Source organism: Tamandua tetradactyla, chromosome 6 (genome assembly GCF_023851605.1).
Source record: "Tamandua tetradactyla isolate mTamTet1 chromosome 6, mTamTet1.pri, whole genome shotgun sequence".
In the NCBI taxonomy this organism is placed as follows: domain Eukaryota; kingdom Metazoa; phylum Chordata; class Mammalia; order Pilosa; family Myrmecophagidae; genus Tamandua; species Tamandua tetradactyla.
In genome coordinates this window covers 72,720,002-72,742,365 of record NC_135332.1, presented here as the reverse complement: position 1 = coordinate 72,742,365, position 22,364 = coordinate 72,720,002, and the positions used below count along the sequence as shown (strand labels likewise).

At 55.4% G+C, this 22,364-nt stretch overlaps 1 long non-coding RNA gene across 3 annotated transcripts; it reads right to left on the bottom strand.

Annotated features, from left to right (window-relative positions):
- Positions 1-3,275: 3,275 nt before the first annotated feature.
- LOC143686120 (uncharacterized) lies at positions 3,276-7,498 on the bottom strand. Of its 3 annotated transcripts, XR_013176917.1 has the most exons (5): positions 5,663-7,498; positions 5,120-5,265; positions 3,913-4,236; positions 3,649-3,753; positions 3,276-3,571 (listed from the first exon to the last, which is right to left on the bottom strand). It is a non-coding gene; the product is annotated as an uncharacterized LOC143686120 (long non-coding RNA). The 3 variants fall into 3 exon arrangements; XR_013176916.1 differs by having other exon boundaries at positions 3,649-4,236; positions 4,937-5,265; XR_013176915.1 differs by having other exon boundaries at positions 3,649-4,236.
- Between the last annotated feature and the right edge of the window lie 14,866 nt (positions 7,499-22,364).

Here is a 22,364-nt window from a genome sequence, read left to right as displayed (position 1 = left end):
ATTCCTTGGCTACAGTTATAGAACTATACCAATGAAAGGAAGTATTGTTCAAAAGAAAATGTTTTTCTCAGCCTAATTCATGAAATACTTCTTAGAACACTCAATGATTCCATTAAGGACTAAATAAGTCTTCTCAGGAGACAGTATTTGCTGGGTTCTTTAGAGGTGGGACTCAGAACAGTGGAGGCTTGGTCCAGAGAGCCATCTTACCTTGGACAGCATGTGTGCATCATAGGAGGTGGACTCTTCAGTTTCTACAGGTACCTTTACCTCCTACAAGACTTACAGAGGGCAGGTACCACGTCTTAGGTGGAAAATCCTCCTCATCAAAATAAGTAACTCAAACACCTGTTGCAATTATTTTACTAAAATATCCAAATCATAGCATTAAGAAAAGACAGAGCACAACTTTACAAAAGGCAATGATGGGGAAACAACAGTGAAATACAACGTTTGAACTGTGTCCTTGTGCAAACTTGATTTGAGAGACCAACATTCCAAGTGGGTTTCTACCCACTTCAGCCATATCTTTAAGATGGACATCAGGTTTGCATGATTGTGCGAAGGGACAGAGAGGGGAGGGGAAAGGGGGATGACATGGACTGTCCCCTCCTCTATGTATGTGATCATCAGTACAGAGACCCTGATGGGCATTTGAAAGTTGACAGTGACAACACTGACTAGCAGGTCCAGGCCTGGCTCTCCACGACACCCAAAACCCGCCTCTTTGGCATGCATGTGCCCAGCTTCTCTGTTCCCCTCTGTGTCCTCTCCTCGGGTCGGCTGGTGAGGTGGTGGTGGTTCAGGCCACAGCCCAGGCTGGAGCACTGCAGCCCTTTTCCTTCCCACTCTGGCCATTTAGTGAAAGGGTCAGGTGTTTGCTTCTCTCCTGGCTGTGCACCAGGGTGGACCACCACCCCTGGGCTTTGCGTGGGTGTCTGAGTCTCCCAGGGCTACTGTGTCAACAAACTGGGTGGCTTAACACAACACAAATGAATTGTCTCGCAGTTCTGGAGGCCAGAAGTCCAAAGCCCAGGCGTCTGCAGTGCTGTGTCCCTTTGAGGTCTGGGGAGGGTCCCTCCTGGCACCGTCTGGCTTCTGGTGGTGGCAAGCCCTCCTCAGCACTTCTTGGCTTGTGGGCGCATCACTCTGTCTCTGCCCCATGGCCATGGGACCATCCTTCTGACTCTGTCTGTAGGTCCAATTTCCCCTTCTTGTAAGGACCCCAGCCACACTGAATTGGGGCCACCCTACTCTGGTGTGGTCTCATCTTAACTAATCACCTCTTTAAGGAGCTCATTTCCAAAGAAGTTTCCATTTACAGGACCAGAGTTAGGATTTCCACATTCCTTTTTGGGGACGACATGGTTCAACCCATAACAATGGGATTTTAGGCCAAGGCAGCCAGACCAGACCGGAGAAGAAAGGGGGCACTCCTGTCACCGGAACACCTGGGCTTGTCCTCAGAGCACTTGGGCGCTGGCAGGCCGCCTGCTGCAGGACTCAAAGGGGACAGAAAAGAGATGACACACTGGTGGTTTTTATGCATGACAGCTCTATGAAAAGGGCATAGCATTTACTTTAGCAAATTTGAAACTGGGGATTTGTGAACTGAACAAAGTCAGTAAATATCAAGGGTTAAAAAATAGGTCCCCACATTTTCAACCCTGATGCGGAGTTGCATACATCTCCCTTTTTAAAGGACAGGAGCTGGGGGTCAGCAGGGACACAGCGGCTGCATCAGAATTCCTAATAGCACCACTTCGTACTTCGGGAGTGAAATGAAACAGCTCTATTTTAGCCATGTACAGTCCCCGGGCGCTGGACTCTTAATGATCTCTAATTATTACAAAAATTTCCAACATCCGGGATGGTTTCCAAGCCTGTCATTGCGGTCGTTCATTAGAGGCAGCCATGGCCAGGGGTCCACACAGTGAGAATCAGAGAAGCCAGACACGGGGAGGGCAGGAGGTCACATGGGCCCCACCGTGGATCCAGGATCCACCTCAGAACCCCAGAGGATGCGGATGAGGAGGCGTTTCCTGAGCTCAGATGTTGGGTGTCCAGGAGAGCAGAGAAGGCAGATGGAAGACGGAACCAGGAGCACTGGCCTGGGAGCCCTTGGCTGGCTTCTGGCTTTCTGATTCCCATATCCGACACAATTGCACTTGGGAGAGGTTCCCCCACTGCAGGGGCCATTTGCAAATGGAGAGGGCTTGTCCTTAGTTGCCTGGGGACTCTGCTGGCACTGCACGGGACGGACCAGGGATGGTGAACGACCTGCAACATGCAGATAGCACTACCCTGGTCCAAATGCCACCAGGTTCCCCATGGAGAGCCACTGAGTGTCCTAGGCCAATCCCTTCCCCGGGCTCCTACTCCCTGCTTATAAAACAAAACAAGGCCACCCTGCATTAAAACCCCATGATTCGAGATTAAATGTTAAACAACCCTGGAAGGCAGGACACGCAAAAGCACCAGATATGTGGGGAACACAATGAGGTCCAAGTCCCCAGATGAGGCTCCCAACCCCTCAAAGTTGCCCATGCACCTGCCCACCTGCCTGTGCACCTACCTGCTGCCTGCTTGTGCACCTGCCCACCTGCCTGTGTACCTGTCCATGCACCTGCCTGCCTGTGCACCTGCCCATCTGCCCGTGTACCTGCCTGCCTGCCTGTGCACCTGCCCACCTGCCCATGTACCTGCCCGTGCACCTGCCTTCCTGCCTGTGTACCTGCCCACCTGCCCATGTACCTGTCCACCTGCCCATGTACTTGACTGCCTGCCTGCCTCCCTGTGCACCTGCCCACCTGCCCGTGTACCTGCCTGCCTGCCTGTGCACCTGCCCACCTGCCCATGTACCTGCCCGTGCACCTGCCTTCCTGCCTGTGTACCTGCCCACCTGCCCATGTACCTGTCCACCTGCCCATGTACTTGACTGCCTGCCTGCCTGTGCACCTGCCCGCCTGCCTGTGCACCTGGCCACCTGCCTGTGTACCTGCCCGCGCACCTGACTGCCTGCCTGTCTGTGCACCTGCCTGACTGTGCACCTGCCCACCTGCCCGTGTACCTGCCCACCTTCCCATGCACCTGCCTGCTGGCCCACAGTCCTCTAGTCAACAACAGGTCCTCTGCAAACAACTCCAGGCTGCAGCTCTTTCCCCCACAACTCCCAAGACAGGGAGGCTTGGATCTCTCATTCATTGACTCAATGAGAAATTTCATGGCAAAACAAAAAAAACAGACACACACACAAAGTGTAAAGGCCCCCATGGTGGATCTTTGGCCTTTATTTTCTAGTAAATTATCCTGGCGGTTGTTTTTGTTCTGAAACCTCACGGCACTGCCTTGTTTGGCAGAGCAGTGGAGGCCGGAGCCCAGGAGAGCCCGGGAGGGAAGGCCAGCAGCGGCCGGGGCCAGACGGTGCCCGTGCCTGTCCCCCGGAGATGCGGGGCCTGGGCAGCTGCGAGGCTGTTTTCACCAGACCTGGGTCGAGAGTGCTCCAGGGAAAGCGTCACGGACCCGGCTGCAGATCTGTGAGGCCGGCTCTCCTGGGGGCTCTGACCTTGGCCTGCAGGAAGAAGTCGACGCTTTTAATTAAAGAAAGTGTGTTGGGTTTTTTCCACTGTGAACACAATGCTTGCTTACTTGTTCACGCAACCAGTCCGTGCTGCTGCTGAGCTGGTTCCGAGGACAGCAGGAGGACACATGTGACAAGTCCCTGACTTCTGGGACTTCACAATTAAGGGGCGGCTCAGGAGGGAACATTTGGAATAAAAAGAAGAGTGAGAGGAAAAAAATCATTCTCCTTGCAGAAGTGACTGCCACAAACATTTGTGTGGCTCTTTCTGCTACCCCTAAAGTATTCTTTCCCGTGTGGGGCTCCCATTGACAGGATCGCATGATACTTACAGTTTCCTAACCTGTTATCTAGCTCACGTGTTTCCATATTTATTTATGTTTGCATGGGCAGGTATCGGGAATCGAACCCAGGTCTTTGGCACAGTAGGCAAGAACTCTGCCACTGAGCCACCATGGCCCACCGTCCATATTATTTTAAATCCTTCATAAAGAACTCTTCTTTTTCGTGGTGGCATGATAGTCCATGAAGCAGCGATGCCACCATTGAATCCGTCTTTCCCTTACCCTTAGGCATTTGAGATTGTTTTCCTTTGGGTTGATGCACACTGTCATTCGTAATGTTTTTTAATATTCTGTTTCTTTGGGATGCGGTTCCTGAAATGGAATTACAGGACTAAGGGTCCTGAGACCCTTCCGGTCGCTGCCCCCCAGGGTGACAGCAGAGACCACGCTGAGCTCAGGCGTCCTCCCACTGAGCCCCTGCAGAACCCGGGAGGCGGGCTTCCCGGCAGAGCCCGAGGGAGACACCACCAGTGGCGCCGCTGACTCCTCATTGAGTCACGAATTGGCTTCTTGGGGCCATGCTCGCCAATGCGGGTCCAAGGTAGGGCGAGGCCCCGGAGCCCCTTGCAACCCACAGGAAGGCTGGGAGCCCGCGGGCAGCTGATGGCCCCAGGTGAGGCCCAAGGACAGAACTCAGAGCCCCAAAAGCAAGCAAGGTGTATGTGGGGGGCAACTAAAATAGGGAGACCACTGGACAGGGGCTGGGGGCGTAAATGAGCTAAATTTTCATCTACGACAGCAGGAAGTCAATAGATTTCTAAAGCTAATCAACCCCCAAACAGCAGTGGAAGTGTATTACTCAGGCAGGCAGAGAGGAGCCCCAGGATAATTAAAAATGAAAACAGTGAAAAATGGAGGTGAGAGAAAGGAGGAGTGGGGGTGGTCGCCTCTCTTTATAAACCTTTTAGCATTATCTGACTTCTGGGGTTAGAAAATAATAAAGTGCATGCATTGGCTTGATAAGAGGAGGAAAGATAAAAAAATATTTAAAAACTGCAAGGCCGAGCGTCACCTGATGCTCAGTCCTGGGAGTTCTCGGGGTGCCCCCAGCCCCTCCGGGACAGGAAAGCCTTGGCGTGTCCATCGCGCCTGTTTGGAGAGGACGCCCAGGCCTCGATCTGGGTGGGAGATTAAGGAGGCAACCCTGGGGAGGCACCCCAGCAGCCGCAGCTCTGCAGGAGTAAGCCGGGCCCACCTTCCTGGCAGTCATGCCTTTGAAAGCACCACTAGCGCAGCCACTCGTGTTCTCAGGAGATGGGGGCGGGGAGCAGGGGCAGGATCCGTCCCCATCGCTGCCTTCCTTTGTCTTCCCAATTCTCGGACCCACGGGCCTGGCTGGACCTGGGAAGAGCAGGACGAGGGTGAAGCCGGCGCGGGGCAGGCCCGTGTCCTAAGCCCAGCCCCCCGGCTCCCCGGGGCTGCGCTGGAGAAGTTCTAAGGTGCCCCCATGTCTTCCCACCCAAGAAGGTCCCTGCCCAAGAGGCTGAATCTTCCACCAGCAGCCTTAGGGGTAGAGGTCGGCTGACAAACTGGGGGTCCCTCCAGGTGGGGGTGGGGGCCACAGCAGACCTTACTGAGAAGGTCCCAACTCAGCTGTGCTCAGAGGGGTGTGGGCAGCGGGGGCCTGACCTTCAGAGCGCACACGTGGTGCTAGTCATAACGGGCCCTAACTAGCAGGACATGTGTGCTGGAGGCAGATGTACTTGATGGGGGCAGGGGAGGGGTCTCAGTTACTCACAGGATTCCAGGCAGCTGTTTTCAAATCCAGACTCTCTTTGGAGTTTTGAATGAGCCTCCCAGCCATGTCGGGCCCATGCTAAGAACTTCACATACATCATTGTCATCATAGCTAATCCACCCAGGAGACGGTGTTTGTCACCCATTCTATTTTATAGATGGAGAAACTGAGGCAGGACGAGGATGAGAAAGTTGCCCAGAGTCACACATTAAAGAACCTGCAGGGGCAGGTTGGAGCTGGACTGGCTGACCCCCAAACCCTCGTTCTAAACCATTCTGCTTTATAGTTTTAATTTCCCAGGGAAACGCAGAGGCCTGTCTCATTGTCACTCCAATGGGAAAACTTGGGCCACAGGCAACTGAAATGCCTCGTTCGCAACCCAGAAATCATGGCACCATTATTCACACTCATATGTGCCCCCCTCTGACCCTCGACACCTCATCAGACACAACATCCCCCAGACCTGTCTTTTTCTGGCTCTAGCCCCATTTGGCCATCCCACACACAGCTCAACAGAGGCGAGATGACATCATCAGTCCGGGAGAGGCTCAGAGCGTGCTGAGCCCTGAGTGAGCAGACAAAGGTTAGGCATCTGGGGGAGCTAAAAGCCCCTAAAAGCTTACAGAGGTCCTGCCAAATGGGTGATTGGCTCCCGCTGAGATTAGCTTTAATCAATTATTAAGCGATAAGTTAATATTTATGAGTTTGTTCAATCACAGAGAAATGAAAACATTTTATGATTTTTTTTCCCCTGATAACTTCTAAAATAAAAAACATGAAACAAGCATAGAACTGGTGGCTTAGGTTTTCTAAATCCTTTCCACTGAAACCATTGAATGTCTTTGTTTTTATTTGATTATTTCGTACTCCCCCAGAACCTGATGCGAGCCTGAGTGGGCGCTGAGCTGACAGTGAATGGCTTGTTTCGTTCTGATTGCACAATGTTAGAGCACCTAGTTTTGTCTGAGGGACATCAGGAAAAAGCACTCTCCTAAACTGTCCCTGGTTTGCTGAAGTGGCAAGACAGCCAGTGTCCTCAGGCCTTCAATGGGGACAATGTGGGAGAATCCAGCATCAGGCCCTTGAATTCTCATTGTCCCATCCTTGACTAGTCTGAGTCCTTCATTCCCGAAGCCCCATCTTTCCAGAAACAATTACCCAGGAACTGTGAAGCAACAGATACAGAAAAGCAGAAGAAGAGAAGGATGAAACACATCACACCTGCAGGATCAACCCAAAAATAATACAGGTGACTGGGCTTCCATTTTTATTCTATTTGGAATCTGGTACAACATGCCTTTTCCCATCCATCCATCCACACATCCAGCCATCCACCCATGCACGCACTCCTGCATCTTCCCATCCACTCACCCACCCATCCATGCATCCAACCACACATCCCTGCATCCACTTCTACATCTACCCATCCATCAACTCACCCATCCATCCATGCATCCACCCACACATCCACGCATCCATCCACTCATCCATCCATCCATCCACCCATCCACCCATCATCCATTCATCCATCCATCCACCCATCCACCTATCTGCCCACTCATCCACCCATCATCCATCCATCCACCCATCCATCATCTATCCATCCACCCATTCACCCATCCACCCATCTACCCACCCATCTACCCATCATCCATACATCCATACATCCATACATTCATCCACCCATCCACCCATCATCCATCCATCCACCCATCCATCAACTCACCCATCCATCCATGCATCCACCCACGCATCCACCCACACATCCACGCATCCATCCATCCACTCATCCATCCATCCATCCACCCATCTACCCATCATCCATCCATCCATCCATCCATCCGTCCATCCACCCATCTACCCATCATCCATCCATCCGTCCATCCGTCCATCCATCCGTCCATCCGTCCATCCATCCGTCCATCCATCCATCCACCCATCCATCCATTCATCCACCCATCCATCCATCCACCCACCCACCCACCCGTCCACCTTCCATCCAACCATCCACCCACCCATCCATCCATCCACCCATCTACCCATCATCCATCCATCCGTCCGTCCGTCCATCCACCCACCCACCCACCCATCCATCCACCCATCCATCCATCCACCCATCCACCCGTCCACCTTCCATCCAACCATCCATACAGGTAACAACATCTACCATACACCAAGCTCTAAGCCAGGTGCTCAAGGAACCCACTCTCAAGAGGAGAGACATACCTGGACCCCTACCTGCCACCCATGGTGCTAAACTAAGTTGTGCTGGAGGTACGCTGGGGCACACTAGGGAGTGGGGCAAGGGGTCCCCACAAAGAAAAGCCTCTGAGCTTGGTCCAAGGCCAGACCAAACATGATGTGTGGGGTTGTTGTTCCAGGCAGAGGGACCACACCAAGATGTGGACTCCCAACCCCCCACTCTGCTCTCTCCCATGGGGCCTGCAGAGGTGGGGAGTGGGCCACTGTGAAACGCTCTGCATGCTGGGCAGTCCCCAGGGGGCAGCGAGGCTGCAGGACATTTCTGCAGGTATTCAGAATCAGAATCTAGATCTAGATCACCCCTTGTCCTAATTAAGGCAGACCTTCGAGATTGCGTTGCATTTGCAATGCTTTCGGAAGTGGGACAGCACGTTAATCTCTAACTACTTCTGCCTCTCCACCTAGACTTCCCTCTCCCTCCCCAAGGCCCCCCTGGCTCTGCAACAAACACGAGAGCCTGCTGTGGGCTTTCTCAGCACTGAGCCTCATCTTACAAGGGGCACTTGATAATGGAGTTGCCTCAATAAATTCACAGGTCCCTAACCCGACAATCCCCCGCTGCTTTTGACCATGCGTTCTGCCGTTTCTCCGCTGGGTGTTGTTTGCTGCGGACGTCACCACGGAGGGGGGCCTGAGGCGGAAGCCATGGACACAGAAACATCTCGTCAGAGCCAGGGTTAGGTTTTGCCACGTTCTTTGGGTTCGATAACAAGGTTTGCTTCGACTGCTCAGTCGGGGGATCTGAATATCCTAAAAACAGAAGGTAAAATATTTATCGGGAAGGATATCTATTTTTAACCAGGGTTGATTTCAGTTCTATTATTCATGTGGCCTTCCTCAGAGTATTCACTTCACACTTGTCTGCCTGCAGGAGAGGTGAGACAGAGCAGGGGCCAACCTGAAATCAAAGAGCAGGGCCTGGGGGTGGGCAGCGGGGGGTGGGGGGGGGGGCGGAATTCCAGGGCAGGGGTGGGGCAGCAGCTGATGTCACCAGCCAAACTTCCCCATTCATGTCACTCTGTCTGTAGGGTTTGGTGAGAACTATGCCTCCGATTTATAAACAAAGTCATCTGCGCCCCTGCCCCTTCTTTCCAGGTTCCCTCTTACCGGGAGATGGGCGCCAGCCTCGAGGAGCCTTCGGCCTGCAGCCCCGCCATCCTTGACTAAACCGTCCCAGATAGAGACAGGCGTCACTGCCCCTCGGGCCTAACGCTGACAAGGTCTGGAGAAACAAGCCGGAACCTGTCAGAGCCCAAACAAGAACATTCTCAGCTCAGCGTGTAGCCAAGAAAGGCGGGGCGGGCTGGCGCCACTGCGAGGTGGAGACTGCCTTCTGCTCCCCCCAAGGTCGCCGGGCACAAAGCTGCCGGCCATCTGGTCACCCCAGAGCAGGAAAGAACAGGGGCCTTGCGGTCAGATCGATGGGACTGCGTCCTATTCCACCTGGAGTAGCTCCGGGACCTGGGGCCGGACCCCTACCCATCCTGAGCCTCAGCCTTCCCGTCTGTAAATGGCGAGCCTGGAAATGGCCCTCCCGGAGATGCTACAGATTCAGGAAGATGCTCTTTCTGAGGGCTGGCCCCGGCTATGCCCGGCGCACCGCGGGAGCATGGCCAGTGCTGCCGGTGGACACACAGCACTTGGGCAGACAGTTCTCACCGCGGTATCATTCCTTCATCCTGCAGATAAGGAGGTCATGAGAGGGGAGGCTGATGGACAGACAGACGGATGTTCTTATTCCATGCCAGGCCTGAGCTTCACACACAGGCTGCTTATTTTAATTACCACTCAAGCCTGGGCACTTTGTATTGTTGTTGCCACTGTGCAGATGGGGAAACTGAGGCCAGAGCCAGAGGCGCTTCCTTTCCTCCTCACACACATCAGGTGGGCTCCGCTCTCCCAGAAACAGCGGCTGTGGACAGCTGCTCCGGGTGTAGCGTTCGGACGCAGGGCCTGACTTGTTTCTGGGCATCCCTTCCTCTTCCCAGAGCCAGGCCAAGTGGGGGCCTCCCACACCTGGAGAAGTACGTGCGGGGCCGGGCACCCCGAGCTCCTGCTCCAGACTCCTTCCAGGCCAGCTGACCTTGTCCGGTGAGATCGGGGCAGTGGTGAGCTACACAAGGAAGAAGGCACAGTGGCCTGGAGGCTAAAGAACCACAGGGGTGCACACTTGGGAATGGGGGAACGCGGGCATGGAACATCTAGGTCAGGGCCAGCGGGCTCTGAGGGAAACCCAGTTACAAAGCGGTGGCAAGAAGGGAGCGTCTGTGGGCAGCAGGGAAGCTTGCCAGGTCAGAGCTGCCCTGGCTGGTTCGCCTCACCCTGGACTGCCTCCCCTGGGTCTGGTCTAACCTGCACACCTGCCTCCCCTGGGCTCCAGGTCTAACCTGCACACCTGCCTCCCCTGCGTCTAACCTGCACAACCTGCACACCTGCCTCCCCTGGGTCTGGGTCTAACCTGCACACCTGCCTCCCCTGCGTCTAACCTGCACAACCTGCACACCTGCCTCCCCTGGGTCTGGGTCTAACCTGCACACCTGCCTCCCCTGGGTCTAACCTGCACAACCTGCACACCTGCCTCCCCTGGGTCTGGGTCTAGCCTGCATATCAGCACATTCTGACTCCAGGTGCATCAAAGAGGAAAGTGAGGCCTCACCCTCTCTCCTGTCCTGCCTCAGTTGCTGGGCTCCATCCCCGGGGGACTGACTGCTCTTCACTCCCTCCACACCCACCCTCCCTCCTCTATACCCACCTCCACTTGCTTACAGCTTAAAGGAGAAGAGGCTGGCAGAGAGCTGCCTTACTGCATGCTGGGTGCTCCGAGTTATTGCCTTTATTTACGGCCCTCCTTGGAGTAGCATGAGGCTTTCCAGCAGCAAATGCACTTTAAAACAATCAAAGAGTAGCCAGGATCCCCATCACAGGAAACCTGGAGGCCAAAGACAGGGAGAGTCCAGGGGTGATACTCAGGTGTGTGGACAATGGCCTCCAGGGGTGGGGGACCGGGGTGGGGTGCAGTCGAGGACAGGAAGGACTAGCCTGGAGGGACGGGCTGATAGCCATCAGATGAGACTCTCCGCTGTCTAGACACCTGTGCAGGTGCTTCCCAAGTCCTCCTGGCCCTCACCCTGTCCTCCTTCCCGCCATCCCATTACTGTTATCGCCATATTCCAGATGTGTGGCATCCAATGTGAGTCACTTGTGGGACACACAGCTGGGCTCACCCATTCAGCCAAATGGCCTTTAGCATTTGGGGGGGCTCCTTTAATGCCCCCCCAACACAATCCACACTTGGCCTCTTTCTGCAGAGACCTTCCTGTGTCTCTGAACCCGACTCCCACCGTCACCCCGACCTCCTGCCACCTGATCACCTCCCAGCCCCAGGTTGGGTGGGAGCAGCTTACAGAGCCGTCTCCACCTGCATGCTGTCGGTTGCAAGGGGCCCCAGTGAACTGGGGGTAACTTAAGCGGGAAAGGAAGTTACTGGGAAGGTGTGGGTACCCTCAAAGAAGAAAGAGAAGGCAGGAGAACCAAGCCTGGGAAAGCCCTGGGCACCTAGACGGAAGGGCCAGGGCAGCTGCAACAAGGAGCAGCCACACCAAGCAGCACATGTGCTCTCTGGCTCCCGCCTATGTCATCTCTGGTCATCAGGGCCCTTCTTCTGTCCTGGTCACCCAGGGACCAGTTGCCGCTCCAGAGGGAAAATGGGGCACTTGGAGGTTCTCACGCCTGTCATTACCCGCTGGGGCCAGGCGGTGACCCTGGGAAGGGCGTGTAAGGACAATGAGACAGTCTTCTGGCTCCCTGGCCTCTCGACAGCAGGACTAACCCTGGGTAGGGCAGAGCCGGCGCCTGCAGGCAGGTGAGCTGGTTCTCCTGACTCCACATACAGCTCAGAGACAGAGGCCACGGTCCCCTCCAGCTGAGCCCCCATCTGAGCCACAAGGGCTGGCAAGAGCCTCCCCTGGAGGGTATGGACCCTCCCAAGACCCAGCAGGAGCTGAGCGGGCTCTGGCAACAGAGGGCACGCCCTTGGCCCTGAATCACAGGGAACCAACCTGGACCCCACGGCTCCCCTCTGCCGTCCTACAGCGCTGATGAATCTGCGCCGGACCTAGCTCACCCCTGGCCATATGCCCAGCCCCGGGGACTTCATCAGTCGTCACTCCAGGTAAATGTCGGCCGGTTACTGGCCACAGGCTGTGCAGCCCTGGACTTTGGACGAGGCCGAGGCTGAGCTCCAGCCTCCAGATTTAAGGCTCTGGGAGGCAGCATCTGCCAGCTGTGTGCCAGTCATTCACTGGTCCCCATGCTGGAGTCAGCAGGCAAAGAGGAGGAGCAGCTATCCCCCCTCCACTTGAGTGGCAGGACACAGGACTGCCAAAAAAAGAGGGGTTCAGATGCAGGTCAGCCAAAGAAATGATGGACGCCCACTCCTGACCTCTCCCCGCGGTACCTGCACTTCAGGGCAGGCCCAGGAGAAGAACCACCTTTCAAGACCACAGGATGGAACCGAGCATAGGGGAAGGTCCTTGCCACCCGCGGGGGCTGGGGGCTGGGGGCGGGGCACGCCTAGGATCATCCTGAAGGAGGGTAGAAGACCCAAGCCCAGTTTCCACTCGTCCACAAACCTGCCTGCCGTGTGGCCTCCCACAGCCATGGCATGGCTCTGGCCACCGACGATTAAGCCCGTCATTCAGGATCTTTCGATGGCAAGAAGCAGCAATGGGCTCCAGTATATTTCTCAAGTGAAAGGGTGATTTCTCCAGGGTTGTGATCTGAAACGGAGTTGCTGAACCAGCAGACTCAGGATGTGACCTGCGATGGAGTGGTGGGAGTCCAGAGCACAGCCCCTGTGCCCCAAGTGTCCACATCATTCCCAAGTCCCCAGAGGCTTGGGGAGGGGGCAGGGAGGGACCCGCTGGGCCAGAGGGCAGCAGAGTGCGGGCCCTGAGGGGCACTGAGAGTCAGGAATCTTCCCCACCGTGAGGTCCCCCAAGATCCTTTCCTTCTGGCTGTTTGGATGCTGTGGTCTGCCCTGACCAGGGGCCCCTCTTCTCCAAGCTCTGCTCCTTCCTCAATTGACCCTCTGCAGTCAGCTTACCTATGGGGCCAAGGAGCTGAGTGGCTGCCCACCTGCCCCACCTCTGCTGATGAAGGTGGCGCCACTTTCAGAAAAGCTCCAGCAGCGAGTGGGAGTTGGGGCAACCCTGGCCACGGGCGGGCCACACCAGGGCCCAGAGCCCCTGTGCCATGGCGGTGATCACAGTGAAGCTCCCCTCTTCCAGGGAGCCTTCCTGCCAACAGCCCTGGACAAGCCTCTGAGCTCCTCTGCAGCAGCTCAGTTTCAAGCCAAGCACCTTGAAGGAAGGGAAATCAACAATGGTAATACTTAGCAGGCGCTGAGGCTTCCACAGACCAGGCACGTTCCTGTCTAATTAACCCTCTCCCCAGCCCTGGGAGGAAACTGCAGCCCTGAGAGTGGAAGAGCCTGTCCCGGGTCACCCAGCTGCTGAGTGGGGAGCCCGCCCGGGCTGTGCGAGGCTGAAGTTTGGCGGCCCAGCATCCCTGCCCACCTGCTCACTGCCCAGTGGCGACCAGAGATGCTCCTCGTTGGTGCCTGTGAACTGCCTGCCACTCTGGCGGCTGTACTTTCTGGAACCAGCCTTGGGGCCACATGGAAGGAACTGTTTTCCTTTTTACATCCCAGGAGGTTCCCTGGAGCTTTCCTGACCGGCCCTAGGTGGGCCTCTTTCCCTGGCATGGCCACCAGGAGCTGACCCGGGGGAGGGCATCTTCTCCTGGGCCATCACCCTGGAGAAGGCGGGAGGCAGCAGGTGCTGCCTAAGGGGCCGGGTAGGAGTCCCTGGCTCAGGTCTGGCTTTGCCCCTCCAGATCCCCTTTCCGGCCCTGACTGTCCAAAGTTGCCCCGGGGAAACAGACCCTTCCGGGTCCGTCCGCAAGCCAAGCCGCGAGGGTAGTGTCCGCCAGCCCCCCCACGTGGGCGGTGGCCCCCTGGCCGACCCGCAAGCGTGGGCGCTGAGGGGGGCCGGCCCGCGTGACGTGCGCGCATGTGCCAGGTGGGCGCGAGATGCGGGTGGGGAGCGCACCCCTGGTCCCGGAAGCGCGCGTACGGGAACAGCGTGTGCACCCAGGGCGAGCTGTAAAGGCTAAGGCAGCAAATCAATTTTACAAAGCAATTTGTCCTCTCTCCCCAGCTGGCCCCAGGAGGCTTAACTTAATCACTCTGGAACAATGTCAGAGGATGGCCGGGGAGGCACAAATCCCTGCCTTCCCAGCGATCCGGGAAGGGGGGGCGCTTCGCCGGGGCTGGCGAGGACTCGAGGGTCCCCCTGGGCAGAGCGGACCACAGCAGGAAGTTAGTCAGCTCCCTCCTCCGGCCCCCTCCCATCCTTCATTTCCAGCCCCTCCCCCGCCGGAACCTGCGCTCTCATTGGCCCTTCTCCCCCCTCGCTGGAAAGAGTGGAAACCATCTGGACCCCCCATTTGGAAAGAAAACCGCGGGGCGGGGTGTCAGTGAATCACAGCGATGGTGGGAGCCCGGCGCACTGAGGTCCAGATGAAGCAATTAAACCCACGGTGGGTCCCCCAGCAGGTGGTCCCCCTGGCTGCCACCGGGTCACGCGGAGGTGGGGGGTGGAACTCCCGCGTTCTCTCTGAATGCACACCCCCACCCCCACCCCCCGCCCCCTCCAGCAGCCGCAGCCGCGCACCCTCGAGGCGCGGGCCCCGGGGCCAAGGCACCGCCTATCCAAGGGCTCCAGTCCTCCCCCGCCCAAAGCGGGATTCCCGCCCCCAGGGCGTTCCCCCGCCCCTTCACCCTGCAGCCTGCCCGCTCCTTTGCGTCCCTGCCTTGCCTTTAAAGGGTACAGTGCAGATTTATACCACAAATTAAATTTTTAATGAAACCGCAGAACAGTAGGGCCTGACAGATGCAATATCGATAAGACCCCCAGGGTCCTGCAGGCAGGAGCTCGCCCCGGAAAGCTTTTTAGGATGTTATGCAATATGGAATCAAATTAATTATTTGAATCTAAGGGCTCCGTGCCTCTGTAGTGCCGCTGGGGCCAGTGAGCGTAAGGCAGGCGCTTTTCATTATTGCCAGCTCGAAACGGCAGGCGCAGGAAGGAAGTGGTGACTTCACAGACCCAAATACTAGGAGTACGAGGCCGAGATCAAAGGATGGAGAGTGGGAAGAGCAAGAGAATATGTGTGTATGACACACACGCGCGCGCGGGGAGGGGGAGAGGTGGAGCAGTCCCTCCCAGGACCGCTCAAGCCCGCAAGCCCGAGACTGCAGCAAAACGCAGCAAACATCTTCGACCTTGCCTGGAGCTCAGGGAAGTCCTGCTGCCCCCAGCTTTCAGAGACATACCCTCACTTAAATATAGAGGAGCAGGCTGCGTGCCTTCAGCTGGGATGTCTTACCATGAGGTAAGAAAGCTGCCAGGTTCCCGAGAAATGAACCCAGAGTGGCCACTCCAGCAGGGGCCATATAGGATCAGCTTGAGATTCCCATGGAATGAGACGCTGATTCTACATTTAGCATGAGGTGGGCCGTGCTCCCCTGGTCACCAGGACATCTTCTGCCTCCTCTGGGACCAGCATCGGGGCCCTTTTCCATGGAATGGTCAACAGAAACTTTGTGAAACAGTCACCTACTCCAGACCTCTCTGTGGCTCCCCACTGCCCCACTGAAGTTGAAACCCTCTAGGATGGCCTGTGAAGGCTCTGCTGATGGCTGCACCACCCCTCCCATGCTGGGCACCTCAGGGCCTTTACACCTGATTTTGCCTTCCTCATCTGAAATTCCTCTTTGCCTGGTGTTTTAGTTTGCTAAGGTTGCCAGAATGCAACACACCAGAGGTGGATTGACTTTTTTTTAACAATTTTTTTTTATTAATTAAAAAAAATTAACAAACAAAACAATAACATATTCCATTCTACATATATAATCAGTAATTCTTAATATCATCGCATAGTTGCATATTCATCATTTCTTAGAACATTTGCATTGATTTAGAAAAAGAAATAAAAAGACAACAGAAAAAGAAATAAAACCGTAATAGAGAAAAAAAAGTTATACATACCATACCCCTTACCCCTCGCTTTCACTTACCACTACCATTTCAAACTAAATTTATTTTAACATTTGTTCCCCCTATTATTCATTTTTATTCCATATGTTCTATTCTTTTGTTGATGTGGTAGATAAAAGGAGCATCAGACACAAGGTTTTCACATTCACAGAGTCACACTGTGAAAGCTGTATCATTGTTCAATCATCATCAAGAAACATGGCTACTGGAACACAGCTCTACATTTTCAGGCAGTTCCCTCCAGCCTCTCCATTACATCTTGACTAATAAGGTGATATCGACTTAATGCATAAGAATAACCTCCAGGATAACCTCTCAACTCTGTTTGGAATCTCTCAGCCATTGACACTTAGTCTCATTTCACTCTTCCCCCTTTTGGTGGAGAAGATTCTCTCAATCCCTTGATGTTAATTCTCAGCTCATTCTAGGGTTTTTCTCAGTCCCTTGATGCTGAGTCTCAGCTCATTCCAGGATCTCTGTCCTACATTGCCAGGAAGGTCAGAGGTGGATTGACTTTTAATAAAGGGGGATTTATTTAGTTAAAACTTATAGTTCTTCAGAGGAAAGGCAGCTAACCTTCAACTGAGGTTCTTTCTTACGTGGGAGGGCACAGGGTGATCTCTGCTGGCCTTCTCTCCAGGCCTCTGGGTTCCAACAACTTTCCCTGGGGTGATTCCTTTCCACATCTCCAAAGGCCTGGGCTGAGCTGCGAGTGCTGAGATGAGCTGCTTGGGCTGTGCTGCGTTGACCTCTCTCATTTAAGCATCCAGCTAATTAAATTAAACATCACTCATTGCAGGAGGCACTCCCCTCAGCCGACTGCAGATGCCATCAGTGATAGATGAGTTTCACACGCCATTGGCTCATGTCCACAGTGACAGAACTAGGCACCTTCACCTGACCAAGTTGACACCCGAACCTAACCACCACACCTGGTCAACTCCCTGCTTCAGACCTCAGCTTCCACGTGGCCTGCTGCAGGAGATCCTCCCTGATCCCCAGCCTGAAGCAGCGTCCTACCCTGTGCTCCCTGGACTTCCCTGCTTTAGCAGAGTCTGTGGCTAGTAGGTAGTTTACGTAGGAAGTGGTCTGGGGAATGGGTGAGGGGCGAGAGAATGAAATAGGACGGGAAGCCTGAACGGGTGCATAAGGAAGCTGGTCACTGCTGGGGCCCCCGGGTGCTCAGTCCAGGGTGCTGTCCCAGAAGCACCCACCCAGGAGGGGAAGGGGCTTCTCTGTCAGTTATTCGTGCCTTTGGTCAAGGATGATACAATGGGTTGAATTGTACTCCCCAAAAAAGATATGTTCAGGTCCTGTCCCCAGCCTGTAAATGTGAAGTTATTTGGAAATAGGATCTTTGAGGATCAAGCTGAAACCAGACTGGGTTAGGGCAGGTTCCAGTCTGGGAAGACTGCTGTCCTTCTAAAAAGGGAAGAAGAGGACACAGCAGGTCAGCCACACAGAGTAGAGGCAGGCGGCCTTGGGCCCTGGAGTGCCAAGGGCTGCTGGCCACCTGGAGGACACGAGGCAGGGTCCTCCCCACCAACGTCAGAGGGAGCCTGGCCCTAGGACACCTTGAGTTCAGTTCTGGCCTAACGGAACCATGGGACAATACATTTCTGTCATTTTATCCCACCCCGTTCATGGTATACAGCAGCCCTTTGACCCTAAGCCAAGAGGTGTCATGGGCACCCCACACTTCTGGGGTGTGCCTGTGAGTGAGCACCATGGGTTCCTGCTGGTAATATCCGAGGAGCCCCAGGCTGGAAGCAGAAGTGGGGGGCAGGGGGTGGGGAGGGGGAAGGGGTGCTGCCCGCTGCCTGGACCTGACAACCACAGTGTTAAGAGGTGCCGGGTCCACGCCCTGTCACCGGCTTGTAGTAACCCCCTGTTTAGGTCCATGAGGAGGGGCCGAGGACTCTCCCTGCTCCCCCGGCGGTGCCTAGCTCAGTCCCGGCACACGGGCACCACCCAGTAAACACCCACGGCTGGAAGAAGCGTGCTCCACTGGAGGCCACTTCCGCCCTTCAGTGGGCGGCCGGGAGGGTGAGCCTGTGCCGGACACTGCTCACGCAGCCCCTCCCGGGGAGGCCAGCAGGAGCGACAAGCTGTTGCAGCCACTCTCAGCACTGCAGGCACCATCCCCGCGAAGGCCAAGCTAGGAGGGGCTCAGGGTGGCTGATAGGACCAGGGATGGGGGGCGAGGGCGGGCTTGTCACCAGTTCCTGCTGCAGCCCCACCCACTGACTTGGTGGTCCCTGGTCACAGCAGTGAATGAAAACTGCCCCGGAAAAGGGGCTTGTGTGCAGGAGATACCCCCAAAGGAAAGCATCCCTCTTCCCTTCTCCAGTCACTTGGAGCAGCCTGAGCTCTCCTCTCTGACCCTCTGTGCTCTCTGGCTCCCTCTCTCTGACAGCCTCTTGCCCAGGAGACCATGCAGGGTCAGCATCCCCCCAGCCCAGAAGTGGGGACAGCGAGCCCAGCAAGAGATCAAGCTCCCTGCGTTCTCCACATCCCACCCACCTGCCCAGCTGGCTGTGAGATCCTCCCGAGGCTGGCCCAGGGTGGTCAACAATGACACAACATTTTAAAAATAATAACAACCACTGCGGACGTTGCCTCCGCCAGGTTCCTCTCTGGGCCGTCTGGTGTTGTCCTGGGACCTCTCCAAGGGCCTCGCAGTGGGTCGGTGGCAGCTGGTGCCATCCTGAGCCCTCACGCTTCCTCAGGGCCCCTCACCCTGCACACCAAAGCTGTCATCCCTTCCTTTCTCCCTCCCCCACCGAATTTTTGAGTTATTTTGGGGGCCGGAGGGGCAGAAAGCCACGGTTCTCTGTGAAGTCCTGCTCTGGTAAACTTCAGGTTGTCCAGTGTTCGGTCTTCAGGCCAAATATACCATCTACTATGGGCTGAATTATGTCCCCCCAAAAGACGCATCCAAGTCCTACCCCCTGGCCTGGTGCGTTGACCTTATTTGAGAATAGGGCCATTAAAGGTGTGATTAGTTAAGAGGAGGCCAAACTGGATGAGGGCCCCCCCAGTGAAGGTTGTGTCCTCATAAGAAGAGGAAACCTGGTCCAAGACAGGCAGGCGGGGAGAATGAGACAATGTGAACATGGAGGGAGAGATGCCAGTGACGTATCCACAAGCCGGGAGCACCAAGGAATGCAAACCACCAGCCGCTGGACGAGGCCAGGAAGGGCCCCCACAGGTTCCAGAGGGAGCACGGCCCTGCCCGCACCTTGACCTTGGGCTCTGCAGCAGTCGGCATTAAATTCCTGTTGTTTGAAGGCACCTAGTTGGAAATCGACTGCTAAGACACCATCTTAGAAGGATTTCAAAACAGCTTTGGGATTGCAGGTGCCAACATTTTAAGAACAGTCCATAAAAGAAAGCTTAAAACCAAGAAATTTCTATCCATTAGCTTTTTTTTTTTAATTAGCCGATACCTCTTTGTGGCTGTTCTTTCTCAGAGAGTTCCTGACACGAACTAGATACCCAAAAAGTGTTCCCTGAATGAATGAAAAACCAGGCCGGGACATGCAGTACAGGAATTAGTGTGACTTAGACCAACGCACTAAAATGTGACGAATCTTGGTTGCCTCATCTGTAAAATAGATAAAATCATAAGAATACCACCTGCGACCTCCAACTTCTAAGTCCATTAGATGCTCAAATGTGGTCATACACGTGAAGACATGTTGTCAAATGCCACGTGTCAATGACTGGACCTGCATTAGGTCTTCACCCAGGGGCCCTCGCGCCAGCCCCTCCTCTGACACCCAGCCCTCCACAGCGACTCCACAGGTCCAGGTCTCCATGCCTTCTCCCCGCAGAAGGAACCTACCTTCTTCTCCTCCCAGGTATGACTGATGGCACCAGAACCCCAGGCCTGGTGATAGCTGCAATCCCTCTCGGGTATGTTCCATTTTTATTCGGAAACACTCCCATGCCTCAATTCATCCTATATCCCTATGTCCCTCCTGGTGTTTGGTGGATGGAAATGTGCGAGGACGTGCCAGTAGGCCCCTGGCCCCCACTGCACCAACCTGTTGCAAGAGTTGAAAGGAGCGTCCAGTCATGGGAATCAGGTTAATCCAAACTGGGGTGCTCCGGGCATCTGGGGTGGGTAGAGCCGCCCCCGCTCTGGCCTGGGTATTTACTAGCTGGGTGGAGGAGAAGCACTTTGAAATCTAGAGAGCACTGTGCCTATGCCTGAGAATGAGGGGTGTTAAATGCAGAGAGCAGCTGGCGCTAGGCTCAGCCCTCTCCTCGTCCTCTGCACCCCTCCATGGTAGGCTCTCTACGGATGCCCCACCCTCTGATGGTCCCCAGGGCTCCGCCGCCAGCCTTAACCTTCCCCCAGAATCTCAGAAGCCCGCACTCAGGCAGCTGGGGACAGGGGCACTGGGCGACCACTGCCTGCTGGCCCCGGGGCTGACAGCCTGCTCCCGCCGTGACACTCTCCTCCCAGAGGCCACACAAGCATTTTGAACTTCCCCTGTTCTAGCACGAACTCAGCGTCTTCTGCATCCAAGCCTCTTCTTCCTCCTTCTACTTCCCCTTCTACAGGAACACCACCATCCCACCTGGAACCTGGAACCCAGTTAGGAATCTTTATGGCTTCCTCCCCACATCTGAGCCATCCCCCAGTCCCATCAATCTCCTGTCCCTAAAGTTCTCTCTCCCTTGCCTCCCTACTGCCTTGTCTGAAGGTCATTGCCTCCTGCCCGTAGCCTTTTGAGCCTTGCTCCCCTCAAATCTGCCCTCTAAGGGCTTCCGTATCTGTGGGCTGCCCCCAGGTGTGGGGTCTGCAGCGGGGCCTCAGTGCCCCTTGAGTGAAGTCTTGGCTCCTTGGGGGGCGTGCCAGCCCTCTCCAGTCTGCCTTATCCACGGCTCCACCAACATCTGCGGTCCCTCCCTCTCTGGCACTCTACTCTTTGCAATGTAAAATATGCCCCCTTGTCGTGGGTTGAGCTGGGTCCCCCCAAAAGCCGCGTTCGAGTCCTAACTCCTGGAAATGGGACTTATTTGGAAATCGGATCATTGCTGACATGACTAGTTAAGATGAGGTCATACTGGAGAAGAGCCAGCCAGACTGACACACAGAGAAGATGGCCATGTGATGGCAGGGAGAGCAGAGACTGGAGCCAGGCAGCCACCGGAAGCTGGAAGGAGCAAGGAGGGTTGCAGAGGGAGCAGGGCCTGCCAACACCCCGCCTTCCAGTCTCCAGAACTGAAAACACGTTTGTGCCGTTTTAGGCTGTCCAGTTTCCAGTCCCCTCGACTCCCCTGAGAGGTCACACCTGTGTCCCTTCCCCATTCTCCCCATCCTCACCTGGAAACCCCCCCCAACTGCTGAAGCCCAGCGAGTGCCCTGTTCCACGTTCTCACCTGTCGTACAGGTGTGTCCATACCTGTGTGCCTGCTGGAACGAGAGCACAGTGAGGGAAGGGACAGCATGCTGGTTGTCAGGGGCAGTCCGGGCTCCGGCACCCAGGCCTGCCCAGCAGATACTCTGGAAAGACTGGTTGAGCTGAGAGCAAGCATTGCAAATATTTACGCTCTTCTAAATATCCAGGATTTCCCTGGCACGAGGACATTCCTGCTCGGAGGAAAGTTAAGACATGCCTTCCCAGTGATGGGAAGGGCTCCGGTTTTGCCTGCGGCTCCTGCATCTCGTAAGACCTGCTTATGGGGGTTGCGAGTGATGAGTTCAAGAGTGCCCACCCCCTCAGCCCTGAACCCCAGGAGGAGAGCAGGGTCAGGCAGGGTGCGTGGGGCTCAGACCCAGGGGATCCCGGGGGATCTGCTGGCTTGGTGGGTAGGCATGGGGGGAGGTGGGGGCACTCACTATGTGAGGGGACCTGTGGCTGGGAGCAGGAGTCTGGAGACCCTGGGGGAGCCCAGCTGTCTGTACTTATAACCTGCTGCCCGGATGGTTAGACGCTCCCAAGGTCAGTAACAGCGGAGTTAACTTGTCTAGCCTGCAGAGATGCAGGGAGTGGGACCTCCTCTCCAAGGGAAGAAAACCCTTGTAATTCACCTGATGGGCATGGGAAGGAGGGCCCTCCCCTCCCCCGCCTTTTGCCTCTGTGGTAGTTAGATACAGGTGTCAACTTGGCCAGGTGAAGGCACCTAGTTCTGTTGCTGTGGTCATGAGCCAATGGTATATGAAACTCATCGGTTGTTCATTTCATCTGCATCCGCTAGGAGGTGTGCCTGCTGCAATGACTGATGTTTGATTTAATTGGCTGGTGCTTAAATGAGAGAGCACCACATAGCACAGCCCAAGCAGCTCAGCATACCTCATCTTTGCC